Source organism: Petromyzon marinus, unplaced genomic scaffold (assembly GCF_048934315.1).
Source record: "Petromyzon marinus isolate PM22_M1 ecotype Great Lakes invasive population unplaced genomic scaffold, UKy_Petmar_22M1.pri1.0 PM_G_Scaffold_58, whole genome shotgun sequence".
Lineage (NCBI taxonomy): Eukaryota > Metazoa > Chordata > Hyperoartia > Petromyzontiformes > Petromyzontidae > Petromyzon > Petromyzon marinus.
In genome coordinates, this window is record NW_027423011.1 from 1,058,009 (window position 1) to 1,065,006 (window position 6,998).

The following is a 6,998-nucleotide window of genomic DNA, read 5'->3' on the forward strand; positions in this document are numbered from 1 at the left end:
TGTTACGCATTGTCGCTTTAAGATGTTCTGTGTTCAAATTTAGTTTGTTGCGGTTGCACCTGACTTAAGAGCCGCATGGCTCACAGGGCTATACCTAATAAATGAAACTTGAAAACTTGAAACTCTCTCTCTCACACAAATGCCAGACACAACGCAGATGATCGCCACTGAACGCTGCCACCGCCCGATGTCGACCACCACCCCCGGGTTGAAGTCTTCAAGTGGTTTTGCCCGTGGCCATGGCAACGGGGGCTGCTGGAGGCTCCACGAGGCTTGGAGGTCGTCGTCATGGAGATTAACACTCGTCATCATCATCGTCGTCATGGAGATTTACAAACTCGTCATCATCATCATCGTCATCATGGAGATTAACAAACTCATCGTCATCGTCATGGAGATTGACAGACTCATCATCATCATCATCTTCATGGAGATTTACAAACTCGTCATCATCATCGTCGTCATGGAGATTGACAAACTCATCGTCATCATCATCATCATGGAGATTTACAAACTCATCATCGTCATGGAGATTTACAAACTCATCATCGTCGTCATGGAGATTGACAAACTCGTCATCATCATCGTCGTCATGGAGATTGACAAACTCGTCATCATCATCGTCGTCATGGAGATTTACAAACTCGTCATCATCATCATCGTCATCATGGAGATTAACAAACTCATCGTCATCGTCATGGAGATTGACAGACTCATCATCATCATCATCATCTTCATGGAGATTTACAAACTCGTCATCATCATCGTCGTCATGGAGATTGACAAACTCATCGTCATCATCATCATCATGGAGATTTACAAACTCATCATCATCATCGTCATGGAGATTTACAAACTCATCATCATCGTCATGGAGATTTACAAACTCATCATCATCGTCATCATGGAGATTGACAAACTCGTCATCATCATCGTCGTCATGGAGATTGACAAACTCATCATCATCATCATCGTCGTCATGGAGATTGACAAACTCATCGTCATCATCATCATCATGGAGATTTACAAACTCATCATCATCATCGTCATGGAGATTTACAAACTCATCATCGTCGTCATGGAGATTGACAAACTCATCGTCATCATCGTCGTCATGGAGATTTACAAACTCGTCATCATCATCGTCGTCATGGAGATTTACAAACTCGTCATCATCATCATCGTCATGGAGATTAACAAACTCGTCATCATCATTATCATGGAGATTTACAAACTCATCATCATCATCATGGAGATTGACAAACTCGTCATCATCATCGTCGTCATGGAGATTTACAAACTCGTCATCATCATCGTCGTCATGGAGATTTACAAACTCGTCATCATCATCGTCGTTATGGAGTTTGACAAACTCATCGTCATCATCATCGTCGTTATGGAGATTGACAAACTCATCATCATCATCGTCATGGAGATTTACAAACTCGTCATCATCATCATCATCGTCATGGAGATTTACAAACTCGTCATCATCATCGTCGTCATGGAGATTGACAAACTCGTCATCATCATCATCATCGTCATGGAGATTGACAACCTCATCATCATCATCGTCGTCGTCATGTAGATTGATAAACTCATATTCTTAGCTCTTTCAGTAAAGTCACGTTGAAGGGAAACAAAAAAATAATAAAGTATATATTATATATATTTTATTATTGAAGGGAAACAATAACATAATAAAATATATATAAAACAATAAAAATTATCACGTTTCGACCATAACACAAACGGTCGTCATCAGGTGTGCCGGTTCGCATTTATTTATTTATTTCAAAAACGGGGCATTTATTTATTTAATTCCTTTGTCAAGGCGCTCTGTTTCTTCTCACACAGCTTAAAGGTCGCGGTCTGAGCTTGGCTGTGTTCGCTCCAGCGCTGTCCTCCAGACAGTCTCGTCCCTTCACCTGATGAAGGCCACTTGTGTTGTGGCCGAAACGTCGTGAGAATTTTATTGTGTTATTTTATTTTATTAATTTATTATTTTATTCTCATTCTACGTGACTTTACCGAAAGAACCAAAGAAGATGAATCCTTGCAGTCACGAAAGCTTTAAAGAATAAGTTGACATTATAGGAATCTACACACTCGCTACGATAAAAAAACAGACTACAATCTACATAGTGGGTATTACTTCTCGTACATAATACTGATACTAACGTTATTCACCTTAAATTACACTACATCTTGCCATTTACGTGACTTTACAAAAACCATAGAAATTAATTCCAGCAGTCAAGAAGCTTAACCGAAACTAAGTTATACCTCTAAAACTGAGGACACCAATAAATTACTCTAGTATAACAGCACGGGTCCGCGGATACTGACAGGGGGACGAAATAAAAAAAAAACCCTAAGAAATACGTGGTGATTACAATGTTAAATCACAAATCTTGGGAAACATTAACCAAATAATAATTATGCAGTATTAAACCGAGGGTTATCCAGAAAAGATGAGGCGAAATAAGTCACACACAACCAAGATAAACTGTATCCCATAGGAAAAGACCCTCCCAACCGTCTTTGTCTTCCCGCAGCACGGCATAGCAAAGAATGTAACGCCCAGAGCGAGGGAAATTACTCTTGTATTGCAGGGGGGCATCTGTGTTCCACAGATGAAAAGATGGCTTGGGGAGAGACACAGATGGCTTAATAAATGACACACACACGGACACACATACAACTCCCCCCCCACAACACAGAGCGAGATCATAGAAAGTTCCGGTCCTTTGTGAGAAGGCGAGTAGAGAAAGAAATTTTGGTATAAAAAGAGAGACACGGGCCATACATTGCAACACAGCTACCAGCGGCAGAAGACGGCGGTCATCAGCTACCGAAGATGACCAGCTACCGAAGATAACAGCCAGCCACCGACGCAGGAGATCACCGCCGACGCAGAAGAAGACTCCGCAACTCATCCAGGATGGTGAGGCTCGCCGAGTAGCGACATGCTACGCCGTGCGAATTCAGCGCCGTCCGAAGAAGTATCGCTTGAAAATCATTCTGCTCTGGGCGTCGACTCACAAGAGCCACTGCAGTTCGAGCTAAGCTGACCAGAATTCCAGCGTCATCCATCGACGAACAAAAGCATCGTTCGTCGCCAGAGAGCCGGAGCCGGCGCGCACCAAGCAAGGGTGTCAGCTGCCAGCGGAAGAGCTGTGGGTGCTACCTGACGACGGGGTCATCGCGTCGTGCCGACTCTTCGGACTGGCTGCGGACCGAACTCCGGCCGCCCGTGTGAGAGGAGAACCCAGCTATCCGTATGACATGCACGCCGCCACGCATTGCAACGCATCACCTGGCATCTGCTTGACACAAATAATTGATCAACAACACATCCCCACTCAACCCATACCATGCCCACTCAACACATATACACGAATCATTACTAAGAAGACTCATGATAAGTGCGTCAAGTATCAACTGATAACGAAGAACACGGTTGCCATTGGGTTACGGGGAAACGGTCGTGTAGAAGTATTTTTAGTAGTTATGTTTCTTTTTGATTTGCATAAATATTATCAACGAATTCATTGATGAAAACTAAACGTTTAAAAACATAAGTTACGAATTCACACACTCACAGGGAGAACACTGCGTTGAAATCTTCCTTTGATCACAGAATCTGGCCCGTGAATGTATTGAAACCTCAGCCAATTAATGAGTATTTGCTGAAGCAGGCCTACTGCTGCACACCATGGTTTCAACATTTCGTTAACTTACGTAATCTTGCCCATGGATTCATTGCCGTATACGTTTTGCCTTCGGGATAAGTTTCTTTATTGCCTTCGTGTGAATGTCGTTGCATGAATTTTTTAAGGACTTTTATTCCTTTTGATTTAAAGCTTTCGTGACTGCAGTAATTCATATTCTTAGTTCTTTCGGTAAAGTCAGGTTGAAGGGAAACAATAAAATAATAAAATATATATAAAACAATAAAAATTCTCACGACGTTTGTGTTATGGTGGAAACGTCGTGAGAATTTTTATTGTTTTATATGTTTTATTGTTGCCCTTCAACGTGACTTTACCGAAAGAGCTAAGAAGGACTTTTATTCCTATTTGCCGTATATGCTCGTGTTACTCTGATGAAGCAATCGTTTGTTCCGGTACCCAGTAAACAAACGTGATCATTGAGGGTTAAATGTATGAATCCATGAAGCCTTAGCCAATTGATGAGTATTTGCTGAAGCAGGCGTACTGCCACACACCCTTGTTCCAAGACATTTCGCAATTACGTAATCTTGCTCATGAATTAATTACCGTGTACTTTGCCTTCAGGACATGTTTCTTTATTGCCTTCGTATGAATATCGTTGCACGAATTTTTAAGGAGTTTTGTTCCCTATCGCCGTATATGATCGTGTTACTCTGAGGAAGTAATCAATTGTTCTGGTACCCAGTTAACAAACGTGATTATTGAGGGTTAAATGTATGGATCAATGAGGGGAACATCTCCTGGAATACTGTGTTGACAATTTCAAGCATAAGAATTCGCATATTAGAGTGTTAAAGTTTTGTTTAGAAATTAAAATTGCTTAACACAGCAGTGTTTGAGTGTTTATTTCCTAAGTTAATTCTTAATTACAAGAACTGCACTTACAGTTTAAGGGGTGACTGAAGATTTGCCATCTCACGATCTCTGTAAAATTTAATTATTAAACATCTTAGGTGGGTAAGTAAATTAAAGATTAAACCTTTAGGCCTAAGGCTTGAGGCCTACTAACCTGTTACTAGGCGAAGCCTTCGGCGTGAGAATCCTCTAATTAGTTAAAAATGCACTTACAGATTAAGGGGTGACTGAAGATTTGCCATCTAACGATCTCTGTATAATTAAATTATTAAACACCTTAGGTGGGTGAACAAATTAAAGATTAAACCTTTAGGCCTAAGGCTTGAGGCCTACTAACCTGTTACTAGGCGAAGCCTGAATCCTCAATTACGTTTAACTTATAGGTTAAGGATGTTTCATGAGAACATTTATTACCGGAAGAAATCCGATTATCTATGAAGCTCTTCACCGCCGCACATACACAAAGACACATTTAAACGATTCTTACTTTTTTGGGTGACGATATTCCCCCACGTGCTAAGAGACTCTCTCGCTCCTCCCAAGGCTCTCAGCTCAACGTCGCCTTTCCCAAGACGCCGATTCTGCCGAGTCGAGCAGAGAACTTTAAACTCCTTCACCACGTCCGAGGGGATCAATAACCAACAACCCCCTCAACGTAAAACTTGTTTACAAAACATCGGGCGGTCACCCGTGGAGAACTTTAAACTCCTTCACCACGTCCGAGGGGATCAATAACCAACAACCCCCTCAACGTAAAACTTGTTTACAAAACATCGGGCGGTCACCCGTGGAGAACTTTAAACTCCTTCACCACGTCCGAGGGGATCAATAACCAACAACCCCCTCAACGTAAAACTTGTTTACAAAACATCGGGCGGTCACCCGTGGAGAACTTTAAACTCCTTCACCACGTCCGAGGGGATCAATAACCAATAACCCCCTCAACGTAAAACTTGTTTACAAAACATCGGGCGGTCACCCGTGGAGAACTTTAAACTCCTTCACCACGTCCGAGGGGATCAATAACCAACAACCCCCTCAACGCAAAACTTGTTTACAAAACATCGGGCGGTCACCCGTGGGTCAACCCATGTTGAATGGAGGTGGTGGGGGGGTAGGGGTGTAACCCCGTTTACAATCATCCTTGTCAGTAATATTATGATTGTCATTGCTATTTTCATTGTTGTTACAATTAATATAACTTTTTTATTGCACTTAAAGGTGACTGCCAACCTACCATGGAAGATATCTGACCGTGTCTGTCGTTTGTGAGGGAGCCGACGGAGGGGGCCGACGGAGCCGAGGGGGCCAACGGAGCTGGGGGGGCCGGGGAGGCAACGGAGCCAGGTGGGGTCGACGGAGTCGGGGGGGGGGGCGACGGAGCTGGGGGGGGCCGACGGAGTCAAGGGGGGGGGGGGCGGGGCGATGGCGCAAGCAGAGGGAGCCGACACTGACTTTCTCACACATCATGCACTGACTCACTCACACCATGCACTGACTCACTCACACATCATACACTGACTCACTCACACATCATACACTGACTCACTCTCACATCATACACAGACTCACTCACACATCATACACTGACTCACTCACACCATGCACTGACTCACTCACACATCATACACTGACTCACTCACACCATGCACTGACTCACTCACACATCATACACTGACTCACTCACACATCATACACTGACTCACTCACACATCATACACTGACTCACTCACACAATGCACTGACTCACTCACACATCATACACTGACTCACTCTCACATCATACACTGACTCACTCACACCATGCACTGACTCACTCACACATCATACACTGACTTTCTCACACATACACTGACTCACTCACACCATGCACTGACTCACTCACACATTATGCACTGACTCACTCACACATCATACACTGACTCACTCACACATCATACACTGACTCACTCACACCATGCACTGACTCACTCACACATCATGCACTGACTCGCTCATCATGCGCTTACTCACTCACACATCATACACTCGCACAACCACTGACCCATTCACTCATCATACACAGGTTCACTCATTGTTTGCTGGCTCACTTGCACATCATACACTGACTCACTCATCATGCGCTAACACTTCGTGCGCTGACTCACACATCATACACTCACACTGCCACTGACTCGCTCACACATCATACACTCGCTCACACATCATTCACTAACTCACTCTTCATACGCTGACTCGCACATCATACACTCACTCACTCTGCTGCTGACTCACTCACACATCATACACTGGGAGTGTCGTGCTGCCAGCTATGGCTGCAGTTTTTTTGTCGTACGTGTTATGTATATCGTTTATTGTTAAATTTAAATTCACAGTTCCTATGATTACTGTTGTTACATTGTTTTT